A 20,898-nucleotide genomic window follows, 5' to 3' on the forward strand; every position below is an offset into this window, starting at 1 on the left:
CTATTCCAACTAAACTATGCGACATTGCTAAAGGACATTAAACAACAGTTGCACACTCTGCGGATCCCATATGTATCATGGATGGGCCGGAAGAATATGCTAAAGGCATTTATTATGCCTAGACTGTTATATGTGATGCAGATGTTGCCTGTCTTTCTCCCCTCTTCCTTCTTTACGCAAATCAGACGACTCTTTAGCACGTTTCTTTGGAGGGGGAGGGGAGCGAGACTGGCACATCGCACGTTGATATTGAGGAAGACACAGGGAGGCATGGCCTTGCCTGATGCTCAAATATATTATAATGCCACACATCTGAAGAGGTGGTTACAAATTCATGCCCCGTGGTCCAACATTTTGGGCAGAGAACTGGAAATTGCACAACTGGATAAGAAGCAGAGAGCCGGTCTGTGGGACCTGAACTCCTCTTCACTACACTCTCATGTGCTGCTCAAAGGCACAGCAGCTGTTATTAGACAACTAAACAAAGATAAAAGCTTGCTACCTGCTCCGTCATCATTGATGCCAGCTGACCTTGCCCCGTTCCTAACTAGACCTAAGGCAGATATTGTATCACCAACGTGGAACAAAATGCACCCTTACACAATAGCAGAATTCCTGGATGGGGCATCAGGTGCTCTTTGTGATCAACACCCCATAAATAGTGTCTTGTCATCCTGCAACTTTTTGGACGCCATTGAATTTAATTCTGTTAGTAAGCCCCTACTAAAAGACAGACAAAACAAAACAGAAACCACATGGTTCGAGAAGCTGATGCATTCGGAGTCGCCTCCTAAAAAACTGATCTCTAAACTATATTTGGCACTCAACACACAAAACCCTGTAGGGATTCCTCATTATCTAAAAACTTGGGCTGCAGAGCTAGATTTAGAATTTTCAGAAACGGATATCTTACGTATACATGCACACTCCCACGGGTTCTCAAGGTGCATGAGAGTACAAGAGCACTCATACAAGTTATTGACTCAGTGGTATCACACCCCAAAACAATTGTTTACTAAAGGACTCAGCAATTCTGACCTGTGCTGGAGGTGCGGGGAGGGGAGCGGATCACAAACACATATATTTTGGTCTTGTCCAAAATTGCGTGGGTACTGGGAAGGAGTATCTGCAGTAATAGATAAAATTATGAATAGACATATTCAGCTATCCCCAGAATTGGTGCTTCTCTGGCTACCCACCCCTGGCCTGTCTCCATCCAAATCAAACTTACCTACGCATCTAATTCAAGCTGCGAGACTTCTAATCCCACAGAAATGGCTTAGTGAGGAACCACCTGCGCTGCCACATTGGGAGGCAAAGGTGGACCAGATATGCAGAATGGAGGAGCTGGCTGGCTGGGAGGTCAGACGACATGACAAATATCTTAAACTCTGGTTCCCATGGTTGACCTATAGGAAACAGGAGATAGACTCTCAGACCCATAGGATGCGAGAATAGCAATTTAGTCAGTCGCCTGATTTCTGTTTACTACTAAGATCTTGCAAGGCCTAGTAGAGTGTATATGACTAGAGTTCATAGGAAAGCATCTGAAACACGTGTGTTCAGGAGGGTCTCTCCAGGGAGACCTCATCATCCCAACCCCCTTATACCCCAAGTTGATGGACTATTGTCCTTCTAGCCCCTGCCCCCCGGTTTACCCCTTCTTTTGGTTCACTTCGGAAATTTTTCTGTTTTCCGACATCAAACTGTCTGGTAAATATTTGCATATCGTTTACCTATGCAGGACATAGGCACGCCATACATGCAGGACACTTTACAAGTAGTAAGCAGAGCGTAAAAACCTCCGCAAACAGCCAACACCGAGTATCTCTTGATGTTGTGACCTCATGTATATTGTATATCTATGCTAGTACCTCATCTCAATGTATACGTTGAATATGTAATGCTCTGTCTTGCATGGCAGAATGAATGCACAACCGCTGTGATGCCACCTTATTGCTTTATTTACCAATAAAAAGAAATTTGACAAAGAATATAACTACTATAATGCTGCTCCTATGTACAAGAATATAACTACTATAATACTGCTCCTATGTACAAGAATATAACTACTATAATACTGCTCCTATGTACAGGAATATAACTACTATAATACTGCTCCTATGTACAAGAATATAACTACTATAATGCTGCTCCTATGTACAAGAATATAACTACTATAATACTGCTCCTATGTACAAGAATATAACTACTATAATACTGCCTCCTATGTACAAGAATATAACTACTATAATACTGCTCCTATGTATAAGAATATAACTACTATAATACTGCCCCTATGTACAAGAATATAACTACTATAATACTGCTCCTATGTACAAGAATATAACTACTATAATACTGCTCCTATGTACAAGAATATAACTACTATAATACTGCTCCTATGTACAAGAATATAACTACTATAATACTGCTCCTATGTACAAGAATATAACTACTATAATACTGCTCCTATGTACAAGAATATAACTACTATAATACTGCTCCTATGTACAAGAATATAACTACTATAATACTGCTCCTATGTACAAGAATATAACTACTATAATACTGCCTCCTATGTGCAAGAATAAAACTACTATAATACTACTTCTATATACAAGAATATAACTACTATAATACTGCTCCTATGTACAAGAATAAAACTACTATAATACTGCTCCTATGTACAAGAATAAAACTACTATAATACTACTTCTATATACAAGAATATAACTACTATAATACTGCCTTCTATGTACAAGAATATAACTACTATAATACTGCTCCTATGTACAAGAATATAACTACTATAATACTACTTCTATATACAAGAATATAACTACTATAATACTGCTCCTATGTACAAGAATATATTTAATAAAATACTGCTACTATTTAGAAGAATATAACTACTAAAATACTGTCTCCTATGTTCAAGAATATATCTACTTTAATACTGCTCCTATGTACAAGAATATAACTACTATAATACTGCTCCTATGTACAAGAATATAACTACTATAATACTGCCTCCTATGTACAAGAATATAACTACTATAATACTGCCTCCTATGTACAAGAATATAACTACTATAATACTGCTCCTATGTACAAGAATATAACTACTATAATACTGCTCCTATGTACAAGAATAAAACTACTATAATACTACTTCTATATACAAGAATATAACTACTATAATACTGCCTTCTATGTACAAGAATATAACTACTATAATACTGCTCCTATGTACAAGAATATAACTACTATAATACTACTTCTATATACAAGAATATAACTACTATAATACTGCTCCTATGTACAAGAATATATTTAATAAAATACTGCTACTATTTAGAAGAATATAACTACTAAAATACTGTCTCCTATGTTCAAGAATATATCTACTTTAATACTGCTCCTATGTACAAGAATATAACTACTATAATACTGCTCCTATGTACAAGAATATAACTACTATAATACTGCCTCCTATGTACAAGAATATAACTACTATAATACTGCCTCCTATGTACAAGAATATAACTACTATAATACTGCTCCTATGTACAAGAATATAACTACTATAATACTGCCTCCTATGTACAAGAATATAACTACTATAATACTGCTCCTATGTACAAGAATATAACTACTATAATACTGCTCCTATGTACAAGAATATAACTACTATAATACTGCTCCTATGTACAAGAATATAACTACTATAATACTGCTCCTTTCCTGGTGGACCGATGTGTCGAGGGCAGCAGTATTTCCAAGGCCACTTTAAGTTCCTAATCCACCCCTGCTGGCCTCCTTGGATTGGTAACAATGTTACAGCACAAAGACCTCATGCTACAGCTGAATAGAAATGTATTGCACCATCCCTTGTAGTATTATTCAACTGTGATAAAACAAAACTGAATAAATGGCAGCAGAGCCTCAGTGTTACACATACTTTCAGAATACAAACATGCAAGTCATCATACAGACAGTATATATATATATATATATAGTAGGAAGGCACAAGGGTCCATCGATGACAGAAGGTATGTGTCACCAATTTTCCTGGCCTCGGGGAAGTAAGAGCCGGTATTTTCAGGTGTCAGCGGCTGCTAATGCTGATTGACACTTTGATATTTTAGTATGGCTGTATAGCTGATCCGGGACGGCTCTTACTGGGAGTAGTCAAAGTACTGGGTGGGTGGGTGACTACTCCCCACGTTCCAGGCCGGGTCTTGACTGGCCTATAAAAAAAACAGCCGGCAGTGTCAGCTGTGAGTGATTACCTCTCTCTGACAGAGGAGCTCTGGCAATCGCTGGTGTGGGTACTGAGCCGTGTGCTAGTCTGTAAAGCCTGCATTTGGATTGCTGGAGGCAGAACCACCGACAAGGTGACGTTTTTTGTTATGCACGAACTTTCTACTCGGTGTGAACAAACACCAGCCCTGCAAAGAGTGTTTTTTTTTACCTTTTGTGTGCACCCGCTTATCCCAACTACCAGAGCGAATCCCCACAATATATATATTAGTTTTAATTTTTTTTGTAATGCCCAACACATCCTGTCCAAGATATATGACTCCATCAGAGTGTGACATCATCACTATATATTCCTGCCATGATCTCAATACTTCTGGGGTGTCTCGCCCGCAGTAGCGCACATACATTCACCATTATCTCGCTGGATTCTCGCAGAGGCTTAAATCCACAGTATATAGTAATTCACATATCATATCATTGTGGCTGCAAGTGCTGGGACATATAATAGCATGTGTGGACATAGCATTGCAATGCAAGGTTATAGCAACAGTCATATTACAGTTTAAAAGCTCAGCTAGGTGGCATCGCCACGGAACAGGGTCAAGTGGAAACCTACAGAAACAGTTACTGTAAAGGATATGGTTTCCTTCTACCAGGGACGAGGCTGATTTCCAACCTCTCACATACATGCATGCAGTGAATAGGAGTCCCAGAGGGCTTTAACCAACCTTAATCTGGCTATGATTTTCTGCTCATTTTTAACCCTTAGCCAGGGCAGCGCTGTGCACCTCGTCATTAGAGAAAGAAGATGGTCCTAACTAAAGGTGGACTCCTATCTCCAGGGGCCCCACAGTATCCCCACTGCCTGCCTGTTTGGTACCATATTTGCATCATTGCATTTGGTAGTTTCACTTCTTGACTCTTGATACCTGCCATATCTTTCTTATGAATAATACATGAGGGTCGTCTCTGTGAAATGGCTTTGTTGTCCCGTGCACCGTTCATTAATTCTTTTATGATTTTAATTGGTGTTTTGTAAGGACAACAAGGTCCCTTTATGGAGGCCCCGTCATCCTGCACGTAGTGTGAGATCAGCACCATCCATCTCCCAGAGAATCTCCACCGGTCGTAACTACTGACAGACCTTTAAATTAAATGAAATAAAAAATCTTTCCAAATTCCCTCTTCTTGTAATTAGACGAAGCTTTGGCCGATTGGAAATGTGCTGAAATCTGAAATTCGATGTAACCTTTAAAAAGCTTTTTTCCTATTTACAGTAAAAATTGAGATGTTTATACTGAGTTTTATGGCCTTCAGATGCAGCGGATATATATTTTATCTTATACACATACTCCTCATGCTATAACCACCAGGTCTCCATCATCCAGGAGGGGGCATCTTGTATAAAGAAACATGTTCAATCTTCCTAAGTCATAAAAGAAAGCCACTACTTTAGGACACACAATTTTGTGAAGTAACTAAGAAATAACATTTATATGTCTATAAAATCCATTCCAGCTTTGGAAAAATGTCCAAAACTTGTAAAATCTGTTAAACCAAGTTTGTCCTCCACAAAAGACTGACAGGACAATTTCAAGAGAGTATATTTCTTTCAAGTTTCCCATTTATCATGTCTAAAGATTAAGCTCATAGAAAATCTGCTATAAAACTGTCTCCTATGTTAAAAAATAACTACTATAATACTGCTCTTATGTACAGGAATATAACTACTATAATACTGCTCCTATGTACAAGAATATAACTACTATAATACTGCCTCCTATGTACAAGAATATAACTACTATAATACTGCCTCCTATGTACAAGAATATAACTACTATAATACTGCCTCCTATGTACAAGAATATAACTACTATAATACTGCTCCTATGTACAAGAATATAACTACTATAATACTGCCTCCTATGTACAAGAATATAACTACTATAATACTGCTCCTATATACAAGAATATAACTACTATAATACTGCCTCCTATATACAAGAATATAACTACTATAATACTGCTCCTATGTACAAGAATATAACTACTATAATTCTGCTCCTATGTATAAGAAAATAACTACTATAATACTGCCTCCTATGTGCAAGAATATAACTACTATAATACTGCCTCCTATGTACAAGAATATAACTACTATAATACTGCTCCTATGTATAAGAAAATAACTACTATAATACTGCCTCCTATGTACAGGAATATAACTACTATAATACTGCCTACTATGTACAAGAATATAACTACTATAATACTGCTCCTATGTACAAGAATATAACTACTATAATACTGCTCCTATGTACAAGAATATAACTACTATAATACTGCTCTTATGTACAGGAATATAACTACTATAATACTGCTCCTATGTACAAGAATATAACTACTATAATACTGCTCCTATGTACAGGAATATAACTACTATAATACTGCTCCTATGTACAAGAATATAACTACTATAATACTGCCCCTATGTACAAGAATATAACTACTATAATACTGCCTACTATATACAAGAATATAACTACTATAATACTGTTTCTATGTACAAGAATATAACTACTATAATACTGCTCCTATGTACAAGAATATAACTACTATAATACTGCCTCCTATGTACAGGAATATAACTTCTATAATACTGCTTCTATGTACAAGAATATAACTACTATAATACTGCTCCTATGTACAAGAATAAAACTACTATAATACTGATCTTATGTACAGGAATATAACTACTATAATACTGTTCCTATGTACAAGAATATAACTACTATAATACTGATCTTATGTACAGGAATATAACTACTATAATACTGTTCCTATGTACAAGAATATAACTACTATAATACTGATCTTATGTACAGGAATATAACTACTATAATACTGCTCCTATGTACAAGAATATAACTACTATAATACTGCTCTTATGTACAGGAATATAACTACTATAATACTGCCTACTATGTACAAGAATATAACTACTATAATACTGTTTCTATGTACAAGAATAAAACTACTATAATACTGCTCCTATGTACAAGAATATAACTACTATAATACTGCTCCTATGTACAAGAATATAACTACTATAATACTGCTCCTATGTACAAGAATATAACTACTATAATACTGCTCCGATGTACAAGAATATAACTACTATAATACTGCTCCTATGTACAAGAATATAACTACTATAATACTGCTCCTATGTACTAGAATATAACTACTATAATACTGCTTCCTATGTACAAGAATATAACTACTATAATACTGCTCCTATGTACAAGAATATAACTACTATAATACTGCTCCTATGTACAAGAATATAACTACTATAATACTGCTCCTATGTACAATAATATAACTACTATAATACTGCTCCTATGTACAAGAATATAACTACTATAATACTGCTCCTATGTTCAAGGATATAACTACTATAATACTGCTCCTATGTACAGGAATATAACTACTATAATACTACCTCCTATGTACAAGAATATAACTACTATAATACTGCTCCTATGTACTAGAATATAACTACTATAATACTGCTTCCTATGTACAAGAATATAACTACTATAATACTGCTCCTATGTATAAGAATATAACTACTATAATACTGCTCCTATGTACAAGAATATAACTACTATAATACTGCTCCTATGTATAAGAATATAACTACTATAATACTGCTTCTATGTACAAGAATATAACTACTATAATACTGCTCCTATGTATAAGAATATAACTACTATAATACTGCTCCTATGTACTAGAATATAACTACTATAATACTGCCTCCTATGTACAAGAATATAACTACTATAATACTGCTCCTATGTATAAGAATATAACTACTATAATACTGCCTCCTATGTACAATAATATATCTACTATAATACTGCTCCTATGTACAACAATATAACTACTATAATACTGCTTCTATGTACAAGAATATAACTACTATAATACTGCCTCCTATGTACAAGAATATAACTACTATAATACTGCCTCCTATGTACAAGAAAATTTCTACTATAATACTGCAAAATATAATCACATCCAGCTCCAATGCAGGGGTCCAGGTGAGGGAATTGCATGGCACTCTAACAAATGCATGCTGAAGAAAAAGTTCATTCCAGATAAAACGGAGAAAACTAAATAAGAATTCTTTATTAAAAAATAGTAACAAAAACCAGGTATGTGACACATTTCGGATGTATATAACACCCTTAGGCCTCATGCACATGGCCGTTGTGTGGCCGTTCCGTGCTTTGAGGACTGCAATTTGCACAGGCAACATCCATGCGGGCAGCCCAACTTGAATGGGTCCATGATTCGTCCGCACTGCACTGTAGGGCTTCCGTGGGGTTCCGTGCCTCCGTTCTGCACCGCAGCTCCGGATTGCAGACCCATTCAAGTGAATGGGTCCGCATCCGTGATGCGGGGAGCACACGGCCGGTGGTGTGAATACTGGTGCTGCTTATATCTGGGGTTGGGGTGGAGCTGAATTCAATTAATTAGAAAATGTAATACATGTGTGACAACAGCTCACAGTGAATGACCCCCACTAACCTCAGGTACAGCGGACACAACCAGCCATATACATAGGAAAAACTAAAGTGAGGAAAAACAAAAACACACCAAAACAGGTCAAACAAACTCAGTAATGTAATATACAATCTTGCTTGTGGTTCAGTCCATTAGGGGCACGCGGGTTTGCAGTCTGAATATCCCTCTGGCTTCGGCATTTTTTGGTCTGCGGTGTGCATCTCCACCTCTGACCGGCAGAGTCACCTTTTCAATACCTTGCACCTCCAAGTGTGAACTGTTACCTTCACATGGAGAATATGGTAGGAAACAGGAGCCATTGTATTGTAACCAGGTGGGCTGAGCAGAGCGACCGGCCCTGTCTACAAACAGAACGGTATCTGGGCCAGAGATTTAGATTTTTTGGGATACATTGAACGCCACCTTTGATGACTTCTGAGAAGCCAGGATCCATGTTTAGCAGCGGTAGATATTTCTTTACAATACCACTGATTGCTTTAAATTCACAACTGTATGGGGTGGAGAAATGCACCAGTCTAGCAGTCTTACCGTCCTGTGCAGTGACTGATCTGTTGGAATATAACCAATCCCTTCAATGTTATCTCACTATGTTCTCTGCTCTATTTAGCATCCATGAGGGATAGCCGCGGCTGCTCAGTCTGCTCCTAATGTGAACAGACTCCTGTGTAAAGCCATCATCAGTGGAGCAGTTCACCACTCGGAGCTTACTTAATAATACTGGACGAGTGTCAGGAATCTGCGTGCAGTTTGGTGCTGCACACTGTGCTTTTCCTGTGGGGTGTACTTATAACCTTTTGGGTCATCCAGTCTATTTGTAAATTTAAATCCAAAATAGTAATATGTTCCTGATGATGGCAATGAGTGAAACTAAGATCGAGGGTGTTACTGTTCAGGAAATGGATGAACTCCGGTAAGACTGCCACATGGCCGCACGAACAGAAGGTCGTCAATGTAGCGACAATACCACTGAGAAAAAGGGTTAATGTCACCAAATAAATATTTGCTGTGGCGAAACCAACCTCGCCACGGTGTTTTGGAGGGGGCTGTTTACCAGCCTCCTGCCCTGGGATTATGGCTCCATAAGTTATTGGGTCTTAAAGCACTTGGGACGGAGCCCTCTGTCCCTGGATTGCATCATTTGCCTTACTTGCTTGGATGAAGCACATGGTGAGAACAATAGATAGCGGCCATTTTAACTCACAGACACTGTTCTGACTTTTCCACACGGTGCTATCTTGCCTGTAATTGGTGCACAGAGACATCATTCAGTAGTTTGAAACTACCAAACAGGGGACACATTTATTAGTGACTATTTTTGGTATAACTTGTATATTTTCAGTGTAACTGGCATAAAACTGTATCTTCCAAACTACTGAACGGATGTGGGTGAATTTTGGACATGTGGTTCACCCAGATGCCCCGGTTCCGAGGATATATTGGTTATGGGGTTATTGCATGTTTTGGGGTTCCTGTGATATGTTTTATAAAATTGTATGTTATGTGAGGGCACCCAGATAGCTAATATTATTGTATTTGTGTATTCTGAGTGCCATTCACCTAATGATATGCACTCAGACTTGAGCTATCTGGGGATATGTTAAATGTCTGTGTTTGCTGTGGGGGTGTGCCATTGTGTGTTTGGGTGGTGATTCCTGTCCTGTTGTCTCCACATGTGTATTGGTGATCTCCCCTTTGTCCTGAGAGATAATTGGATTGTCTTTGGTCGTCTCCCAGGCAGAGAAGAGGAAACCATGATGCATTGTGGGGATATGTTGTATCTGTTCTGTATTTGAAAAACTGTAATAAAAACCAGGCTGGGTGTGCCAGCACTTCAGACCACTGCTTGACCCTCAACACGGAGCCTTGTCTCGTTATTGGGGGGATTCCCTGTATGCTGTTGGAGACTGATTGCCAGGAGTGTAAGCTGACCGATACGCTTTTCCTGTTCGTTCTCCTGACAGCTATTCGCGAGGTTCCAGTTTGGAGTGCTATTTTGTATCCAGTTCGGGAGGTTGGTGTTCTGCAGTAGCTGTGCCTGTCTCTCGGAAAGGGGCATATCGCCTAAACGGATTTTAACCCCTTGTCTGCTGAAACGGGTCCGTTACATTGGTGGCAAGCAGCGGGATCGTTCCTACAGCCAGAAGGACAGCTACAGGAGACACCATTTCTGTGGATTCTACAATTTAAGGGCAACGCATGTCTCAGTACAGTGACCCTAAAAGCACCAGGATGGAACCAGCAGTGGAGTACAGATACTCTGTGGAGGAATTTGACCGTATGATGTGGTTGCGGCTGAACTTCTTCGGACCCAATCCAGCTGAGAAATACGTGAAGTTCGTGAGGAATCTAGTGTCTACGACCCTACTATACCGGGCAGAAGGTGACGGTCAGCTGCCACGTTGGGTGGACCTCCATCGGAAGTTACGGTTGCGGGACAGTGGGAGCCCAGTCTCCATTCCCCAGCGGCAGTGTGAAGTGCAGGGAGGGGAGAGCATCGGCCTCCCTCCCCAGCGGCAGGCTGAGTTACAGGGGGCAGAGGTAGTTGTTCCTGCCCCCCAGCAGCAGCATGATTTTTTGGGAATTGGGAGCCGAGTCTCCATTCCCCAGCGGCAGACGGAGTTACAGGGGGCAGAGACAGTCGGTCCTGTACCCCAGCAGCAGAGTGTCCTACAGGGAATAGAGAGCCCAGTCTCCTTTCCCCAGCAGCAGGACACTGTATTGGGAGCGGAGGCGGTCGGTCGCCCTCCCCAGCGGCTGGAAGTATGTATGGGAGAGGAGCTCGTTACCCCCTCTTCCCAGCGGCAGCTTAACGCACCAGGGGGAGACAGTAAGCCCCACAACAGTGCAGATGGGACCGTGGTCTCTGCACTTACAGCACAGGGGGTAGGGACAGTTGTTCCTGTCCCCCAGCAACAGGGCAGTTTAGCCAAAGGGGAGACAGTCGGTTTCCCCCTCCAACAACCAGACTCCAACCAGGCTTCTTCCATGGTAGCGCTGGCACCAGGGCAGAGTACCGCTGATCCCTGCCCACAAAGCAACCTCCACTCCAATCCAGGGAGCAACTCAGAGACCGGGAGTACCAGCTACAAATATAATCTTGGTGGATTCACTGGACAGAGACAGTCTACTAAATTCAGCAGGTCCAGTATTGGGTTGTGGGTGGGCTGCCAGACTAACTCAGGTACCGACCGGCGTGAGGTCAGGTATCTGGTTAGTCTTCCCTGGGGGGGGGAGATGTGTGGCGAAACCAACCTCGCCACGGTGTTTTGGAGGGGGCTGTTTACCAGCCTCCTGCCCTGGGATTATGGCCCCATAAGTAATTGGGTCTTAAGGCACTTGGGACGGAGCCCTCTGTCCCTGGATTGCATCATTTGCCTTACTTGCTTGGATGAAGCACATGGTGAGAACAATAGATAGCGGCCATTTTACCTCACAGACACTGTTCTGACTTTCCACACGGTGCTATCTTGCCTGTATTTGGTGCACAGAGACATCATTCAGTAGTTTGAAACTACCAAACAGGGGACACATTTATTAGTGACTATTTTTGGTATAACTTGTATATTTTCAGTGTAACTGTATCTTCCAAACTACTGAACGGATGTGGGTGAATTTTGGACATGTGGTTCACCAAGATCCCCCGGTTCCGAGGATATATTGGTTATGGGGTTATTGCATGTTTTGGGGTTCCTGTGATATGTTTTATAAAATTGTATGTTATGTGAGGGCACCCAGATAGCTAATATTATTGTATTTGTGTATTCTGAGTGCCATTCACCTAATGATATGCACTCAGACTTGAGCTATCTGGGGATATGTTAAATGTCTGTGTTTGCTGTGGGGGTGTGCCATTGTGTGTTTGGGTGGTGATTCCTGTCCTGTTGTCTCCACATGTGTATTGGTGACCTCCCCTTTGTCCTGAGAGATAATTGGATTGTCTTTGGTCGTCTCCCAGGCAGAGAGGAGGAAACCATGATGCATTGTGGGGATATGTTGTATCTGTTCTGTATTTGAAAAACTGTAATAAAAACCAGGCTGGGTGTGCCAGCACTTCAGACCACTGCTTGACCCTCAACACGGAGCCTTGTCTCGTTATTGGGGGGATTCCCTGTATGCTGTTGGAGACTGATTGCCAGGAGTGTAAGCTGACCGATACGCTTTTCCTGTTCGTTCTCCTGACAGCTATTCGCGAGGTTCCAGTTTGGAGTGCTATTTTGTATCCAGTTCGGGAGGTTGGTGTTCTGCAGTAGCTGTGCCTGTCTCTCGGAAAGGGGCATATCGCCTAAACGGATTTTAACCCCTTGTCTGCTGAAACGGGTCCGTTACATTTGCTTTCAAAATAAAGCATAAAAATATTTGCTAAAGATGGTGACGCTCCTGAAATCTGCAAAAAAAAACTCCTTATTGAAGATAAAATAATTGTGTTTTAAGAGATACCAGATAGCAGAGCACAAAAAATCCTTCAGATCAGAACTGTAGTCACTGTACATGGCTAGGAACCACTGCAGAGCAGTGATCGCAGACTCAAGGGGTATATTTCCGTGTATAATCACACCACGTTAGCCAACGGTAGAGTGACCGGGTTTGGGGTGGCCCCAACACTATGCTGGGGCCCCCGGACACCGTTGAGGTGTCACCATGTGTTGCTGCTCTCTGGAAGGGATAGTAAGACATGGTGCACCCCAATGGGGAATAAGTCCAGAGAGTCAGGGTCTGCAGTGAACTAGTGTGCTTCTTTACTGGTGCAAAACAATACAGGTAGAGCACTGGGCTGACTTCTCTAGTCTCCCTCCTGGCAGAAGAAGGGTTTGATGCTGAGGAAAGGCCTGGGCTAGCTGTCCCCCTCCCTCTCTCAGAAGATAGGCATCCTGGTCAAGGGCCCATGGTCTGTGACTCAGTAGTCTGGGTGTCTCCTTGGTCAAAGGGCTGGTGACCCATGGTCTGTGGCTCAGCGTCCCCATCTCAGCATCTTCTTCTGGTCACTCTTGCAAACTGGTATGAGTCTCCCCCTCCAAGTACTGTTTTTTAACTGCAGAATACTAGGTCTGTGACTGCTCTTTAGCTAGACTAGAACCTTGGGAGGGGTGGAGTAGAGAATCTCAGCACAAACAGATACATTGTAACACTTTCCGTCTCTCATAGACTTACATTACAGCTTATGATACTGAATGATACTCAATGACACAGCAGTTTTTCCAGCCAAAACCAAGTTTCCAGACATAACAACAGAGCTAAACCAAACATTGACAAGGTCAGGCTGTCTTGGTTTGCTGGTAAACAACATCTGGAAAAATATGCTCTTCTTTAAACTCTATGGCAGCTGTGGAAAATTACCAGCTTCTCATTCAAAGTCCCAAAAGTCTCTCAGTATTCACTAACCCTTTCCACAGAGCCTTATACAGTGATAATGAACAGGATATATATCACAACATATAAAATGCAATTATACAATAGGGCGTGTCAAATGTTTTGACTTTGTTTTTCAAAAAATAAGGGTGGTCAAAAAGTTGTGTTTTGGTTCGCAATTCATAATAATATTTACAAGAAATGGCAATTACATTGTTTTGCTTGGTAAATAGCTACTTCAATTTTGTGATATTTTGATGTTTTATGTAAAATTCGCAGCAAACTGTCTTCTTTCAAGAAGTGCCTTCTTCTCATTATTTCTTTCTGTACTTCTGCTCTAAGGTTAAGAATATACTTATATTATACTATAAAATATCCTGTAAAAGTTTTTAAACTAGCAATACTCATTTGCAGCAGAGTGTCTTTTTAATAATTTTTACTAATGTCATACTTTATCAATTTTTATCATAGTATCATACAAATAGCACCATTTTTTTGTCTTTCTTTTTCCAGGCACGAATAGTTTCTTCCACTTGCACAATCTGAAAATTCGGAACCATGGCTAGTAATAGGAAGACAAGACTGGCAACTTCCACTCACATGAGTAACTTCATTGGAACTGGTCAAGAAATGCTGCCATCTGAACTCCCAACTCTGTGTGATGTTCTAAGATATGGCCTTCTGCTAAGAGAGCAAAGTGGAGAGAACGTCAGAAATTACCCAGCAGCCACTCTTGCAAAGGATATTTATCCAAAAGTGCTTGAAAAGTGGGAGCTAGCAAATAGTTGTTTTGTGGTGCGAATTTTAAATTCGAGAGTCACAGTCCTGAAGAAGATAGAAGAAAACTGGGAAAAGGCCAAAAACACATCACTTGGCAGAGGCAAACTGGAAGTGAAAGGGGCTTTCATAGCAACGTTAGTGTCAGTATGGGATCTGCATCTCCACTGCAGGGTGGCAGATCGCTGTCTACACATTGCAGCACTATGGGTCCCAGTACTGGCTTACCTTGTAGGAGACGCAGGTGCCCGCCAGCATACCGTTGCATCCGTCCTCTTTGCCAGGTGTCATCTGATGAGCTATAGCACGCGCGCGCGCACCTCTCCCTTTCTTATAGGAGTAGGCAGCTGGTTCCTGATTACCATCCCCACCCGAAGGCGGGACTAGTTGTATTTAAGGCAGCTTCACTCATCATGAAGTGCCCAAGCGTGGTTGTTGTACCTCTGGACTCCCGCTGAAGCACTCCACTGTGTCTGTTTGTTGGATTTCCTGGATTCTGACCTCCGCTTCATTTGACTACGCATCTGCCTGCTGTCGGTTTATTGGACCTCCTGGATTATAGACCTCTGCACTGCCTGACAACGCATCAGTCCATCTCTTCCAGTAAGTCTGCCTGGATCCAGTCCCTGCGCTGCCTATGAGACTGCTTATATCTGCACTGCCTGATTATGCATCTGCCCATGTAAAGTCTGCCTGGATCCAGACCCTGCGCTGCCTCTGAGACTGCTTATATCTGCATGCTATATTGCTCTGAACTTTGTGTTGCCTGTATCTGTCAAGTGACTTTTTGAATACTGTCTGCCAGTAAAGACCATCTGTTACTTTATTCTGCCTCTGTTGGACTCTGTTCACACTACTGCAGGTAGCTGCATTCAAGGTAACAGGTGCAGACACCAGGGTCCTGTCTCTGAGAGTCAGCAGTCTGCGATATTGGACTAATTCCAGTCCTCTATCAGCTGACACAGAGGATCCACATCCTATGGTCGTAACAGTACGCTTGGGCCATGGATCCCGCTGGCTCTAAACCAGGAATGTCTGAAGTACTACATGAACTTGAACAACAGCGTACCACCCAGAAACAGGTGATAAATTACTTGCAGCATGTAGCTGCTCGCCTGGACTCCCTTGCTACAGCACAGTCTGCACAGGCTCCTACTGCTCCTGCTGTCCCTGTTGCGGCTGCAGCACTGCCAAGCATTTCTGGACCACGTTTATCTGCTCCGCCCCGTTACAGCGGCAACCCGAAAGCCTGTCGTGGGTTTCTTAACCAGTGTACAATTCACTTTGAACTGCTTCCTCGTCACTTTCAATCAGACCGCGCCAAAGTGGCGTTCATTATCTCTCATCTCGAGGGTGAGGCTCTGGCCTGGGCGAATCCAATATGGGAGAGATCTGGTCCTATCACCAATAATGTGGCACTATTCATGGGCTCTTTTAAGAAGGTGTTTGAGGAGCCAGGTCGAGCTTCTTCTGCGGCTTCCTCTCTGCTGCACGTCCGTCAAGGAAGCTGGTCGGTGGGCCAATACGCCATTCAGTTCCGCACCTTAGCGTCTGAAGTTTTGTGGAATGAGGAGGCTTTGGTGGCGGCCTTTTGGGAAGGGTTGTCTGGACGTATTAAGGATGAACTTGCAGGTCGTGATGTGCCTACCTCCCTTGAGGCTCTGATCTCTCTGGCTATTAAAATCGACATACGGTTTTCGGAGCGAGCTCGGGAGGCCCGTCAAGAGAAAAGACTTCCACAACAACTGTTTAAGTCTAATATGTCTCAACCTCCATTACGCACCTCCTTTTCGGATCCTGAACCCATGCAGGTGAATTCCACTCGGCTCTCGGATGAGGAACGTCGTCTTCGCATGTCTTCTGGACTCTGCCTCTACTGTGGTGGTTCGGGTCACCGTGTCCGCAACTGTCCCCAGAAGTCGGGAAACTCCAATGCTTAGGGTCTTTGGGAGAGGCGGCTCTAGGCGAAAACTGCTCCACTCTCCAAATTCCTGTGACTCTGGTTCTTGGGGGCATCAAGGTCTCCATATCTGCTTCCTTGGATTCCGGGTCTGCGGGGAACTTCATACACCAAGCTATGGTGAGTCAATACCACATTCCTGTACGCCTGCTTCAAAATCCCCTGCTGGTGACTGCCGTCAGTGGACAAGTACTGACGGATCCAGTCCGGTTCATCACTGAGCCGTTGGAACTGCAGGTAGGGTGGTTACACGTTGAAAAGATTTCTCTATATGTGCTCCCTGAACTGTCCCATTCTCTTTTGCTGGGGTTGCCCTGGCTTAGGATGCACAATCCAGTAATCAAGTGGAGCTCTGGAGAGGTTCTTCAATGGGGACAGCTGTGCCAAGGCAAGTGCTTATGTTCCATTCAACGAAGGGTCTCTATATCCCCCCCTAAAAATCTGGAGGCCTTGCCAGTGGTCTATCATTCCTTTGCGGATGTGTTCGATAAAAAAGAGGCTGAGACACTACCTCCCCATCGCCCCTATGACTGCCCAATTGATTTACTATCTGGGACTTCTCCTCCTCGGGGTCGTGTTTATCCTCTGTCCCCTGCCGAATCACAGGCAACAGCAGATTACATTAAGGAGAACCTTGAGAGGGGTTTTATCAGGAAGTCTTCCTCACCTGCAGGGGCAGGATTCTTTTTTGTGAAAAAGAAAGATGGGTCTCTTCGCCCCTGTATAGACTACCGTGGCCTGAATAAGATCACCATCAAGAATAAATACCCTTTACCGTTAATTTCTGAATTATTTGATAGACTCCGTGGGGCTCGGATCTTCTCTAAGTTGGACTTGCGGGGGGCATATAATTTAATACGGATTCGTGAGGGTGACGAATGGAAGACAGCTTTTAATACCAGGGATGGCCACTATGAATACCTCGTGATGCCCTTCGGGCTCAGTAATGCCCCTGCTGTCTTCCAGGAGTTTGTCAATGACATTTTTCGAGATCTGCTCTATTCTTGTGTTGTTGTCTATTTGGATGATATTCTTATTTTTTCCAGAGACATCAGAACTCATCGCAGGCATGTGCAGATGGTCTTACAACGCTTACGAGAGAATCGTCTGTACGCTAAATTGGAAAAGTGTGTCTTTGAAAAGTCGTCCCTGCCCTTCCTGGGGTACATCATCTCGGATCATGGTCTCAAAATGGATCCTGGAAAGGTGGCAGCAGTGCTCGACTGGCCCCGTCCCTCCGGCCTGAAGGCAATACAAAGGTTCCTGGGCTTTGCCAATTATTATCGTCAATTCATCCGTAATTTTTCTACCCTAACAGCTCCTATTTCTGGCCTGACCAAGAAGGGTGCCAATCCCAAACTATGGTCCCCTGAAGCAGAGACAGCATTTTCCTCCCTCAAGCAAGCCTTTTCTTCAGCTCCAGTCCTTAGACGCCCAGAACCCAACAAACAGTTCTTCTTGGAGGTGGACGCATCCTCTGTGGGAGCCGGGGCCGTCCTGTCACAGAAGAATGCCTCAGGTCGTATGTCTCCTTGTGGTTTTTTTTCTAAGTTATTTTCCGCTGCCGAAAAAAACTATTCTATTGGGGACAGGGAACTCCTAGCAATTAAGTTGGCTCTAGAGGAATGGAGATATCTTCTGGAGGGTTCTAGCCTACCAGTCATAATTTACACCGATCATAAGAACCTCACCTATTTGCAGACAGCTCAACGACTTAATCCTCGTCAGGCCCGTTGGTCTCTCTTCTTTGCCCGATTTAATTTTCAATTGCATTTTCGGTCCGCTGACAAAAATATCAAAGCGAACGCTCTCTCCAGGTCCTTTGAAACCACAGATTCAGAAGACGAACCCCAGTTTATCATTGAACCAAATAAAGTAGTCCCAGTGGCTCCAGTTAACCTGTCCAAGGTTCCCCCAGGTAAGATCTTTGTTCCGGAATCTAAACGAAGGAAGGTTTTACAGTGGGGGCATGCATCCAAGATTGCCGGCCATCCAGGTCAACGGGGGACCTTGAATCTCATCTCCAGACATTACTGGTGGCCATCCATAACAGCGGATATTGTAGACTTTGTGGCTTCCTGTACCTTGTGTGCCCAGAATAAGTCTCCCAGACTGAAACCTGCAGGTTTATTATTGCCTCTTCCGGTGCCTGAGGTCCCCTGGCAGCATATTGGTATGGACTTCATAACCGATTTACCTGTCTCTGAGGGCTGTACAGTCATTTGGGTTGTCGTTGACCGTTTTTCTAAGATGTCGCACTTTATTCCGCTTCCAGGTCTGCCATCTGCTCCTCGTCTTGCTGAGCTATTTATTTTACATATCTTCCGCCTTCATGGATTTCCCCTCCATATCGTCTCGGATAGAGGAGTACAATTCACCTCCCGGTTCTGGAGATCTTTATGTAAGTCTCTGAATGTCTCTTTGGACTTCTCTTCTGCCTATCATCCACAGACTAACGGCCAGGTGGAACGCATGAACCAAATATTGGTCAGCTTCCTGCGACATTTCACCAATGCCCATCAGGATGACTGGGTGAAGCATCTTCCCTGGGCAGAATTTGCTCATAACAATAGAGTCAACCAAGCCACAGGTAAATCTCCATTTTTTGTGGTCTATGGACGACATCCAAGTGTTCCTCTTCCTGTGCGGCCTTCTTCTGGAGTTCCTGCGGCAGATTCCTGTGTGGAGCAGCTGTCTCGGGTCTGGTCTGACACTAAAGTATCGCTTCGGAGAACAGCGGACCAGATGAAAAGGTCTGCGGATAAGAGGCGCAGACCTCCTCCTCAGTTTGCCATTGGAGACAAGGTATGGCTTTCTTCTAAGAATATCCGTCTCAGACTTCCCTCTTACAAACTGGCTCCGCGATTCTTGGGACCTTTTTCTGTGATCAAGAAAATTAATCCTGTTGCCTACAAGCTCAAACTACCTGCTACCTTGCGGATTCCCAACTCATTTCATGTTTCATTACTTAAGCCAGCTGTCTTTAACAGGTTTTGCAAAGGCACTTCACAGAACCCTCCTCCTGTCACTATGGATGATGAGTTTGATGTTAAGGACAATCTAGACAGGAGGATTATCAGAGGTAAGACCTTCTATTTGGTGGACTGGAAGGGCTACGGGCCTGAAGAAAGGTCATGGGAATCTGCAGAGAATATTCATGCCCCTCTGTTGCTGAAGAAATTTCTCTCCAGGTCAGCCGTGTGGAGGAGGGGGCGTAAGAGGGGGGGTACTGTCAGTATGGGATCTGCATCTCCACTGCAGGGTGGCAGATCGCTGTCTACACATTGCAGCACTATGGGTCCCAGTACTGGCTTACCTTGTAGGAGACGCAGGTGCCCGCCAGCATACCGTCGCATCCGTCCTCTTTGCCAGGTGTCATCTGATGAGCTATAGCACGCGCGCGCGCACCTCTCCCTTTCTTATAGGAGTAGGCAGCTGGTTCCTGATTACCATCCCCACCCGAAGGCGGGACTAGTTGTATTTAAGGCAGCTTCACTCATCATGAAGTGCCCAAGCGTGGTTGTTGTACCTCTGGACTCCCGCTGAAGCACTCCACTGTGTCTGTTTGTTGGATTTCCTGGATTCTGACCTCCGCTTCATTTGACTACGCATCTGCCTGCTGTCTGTTTATTGGACCTCCTGGATTATAGACCTTTGCACTGCCTGACAACGCATCAGTCCATCTCTTCCAGTAAGTCTGCCTGGATCCAGTCCCTGCGCTGCCTATGAGACTGCTTATATCTGCACTGCCTGATTATGCATCTGCCCATGTAAAGTCTGCCTGGATCCAGACCCTGCGCTGCCTCTGAGACTGCTTATATCTGCATGCTATATTGCTCTGAACTTTGTGTTGCCTGTATCTGTCAAGTGACTTTTTGAATACTGTCTGCCAGTAAAGACCATCTGTTACTTTATTCTGCCTCTGTTGGACTCTGTTCACACTACTGCAGGTA

Source organism: Bufo gargarizans, chromosome 6 (assembly GCF_014858855.1).
Source record: "Bufo gargarizans isolate SCDJY-AF-19 chromosome 6, ASM1485885v1, whole genome shotgun sequence".
NCBI lineage: Eukaryota > Metazoa > Chordata > Amphibia > Anura > Bufonidae > Bufo > Bufo gargarizans.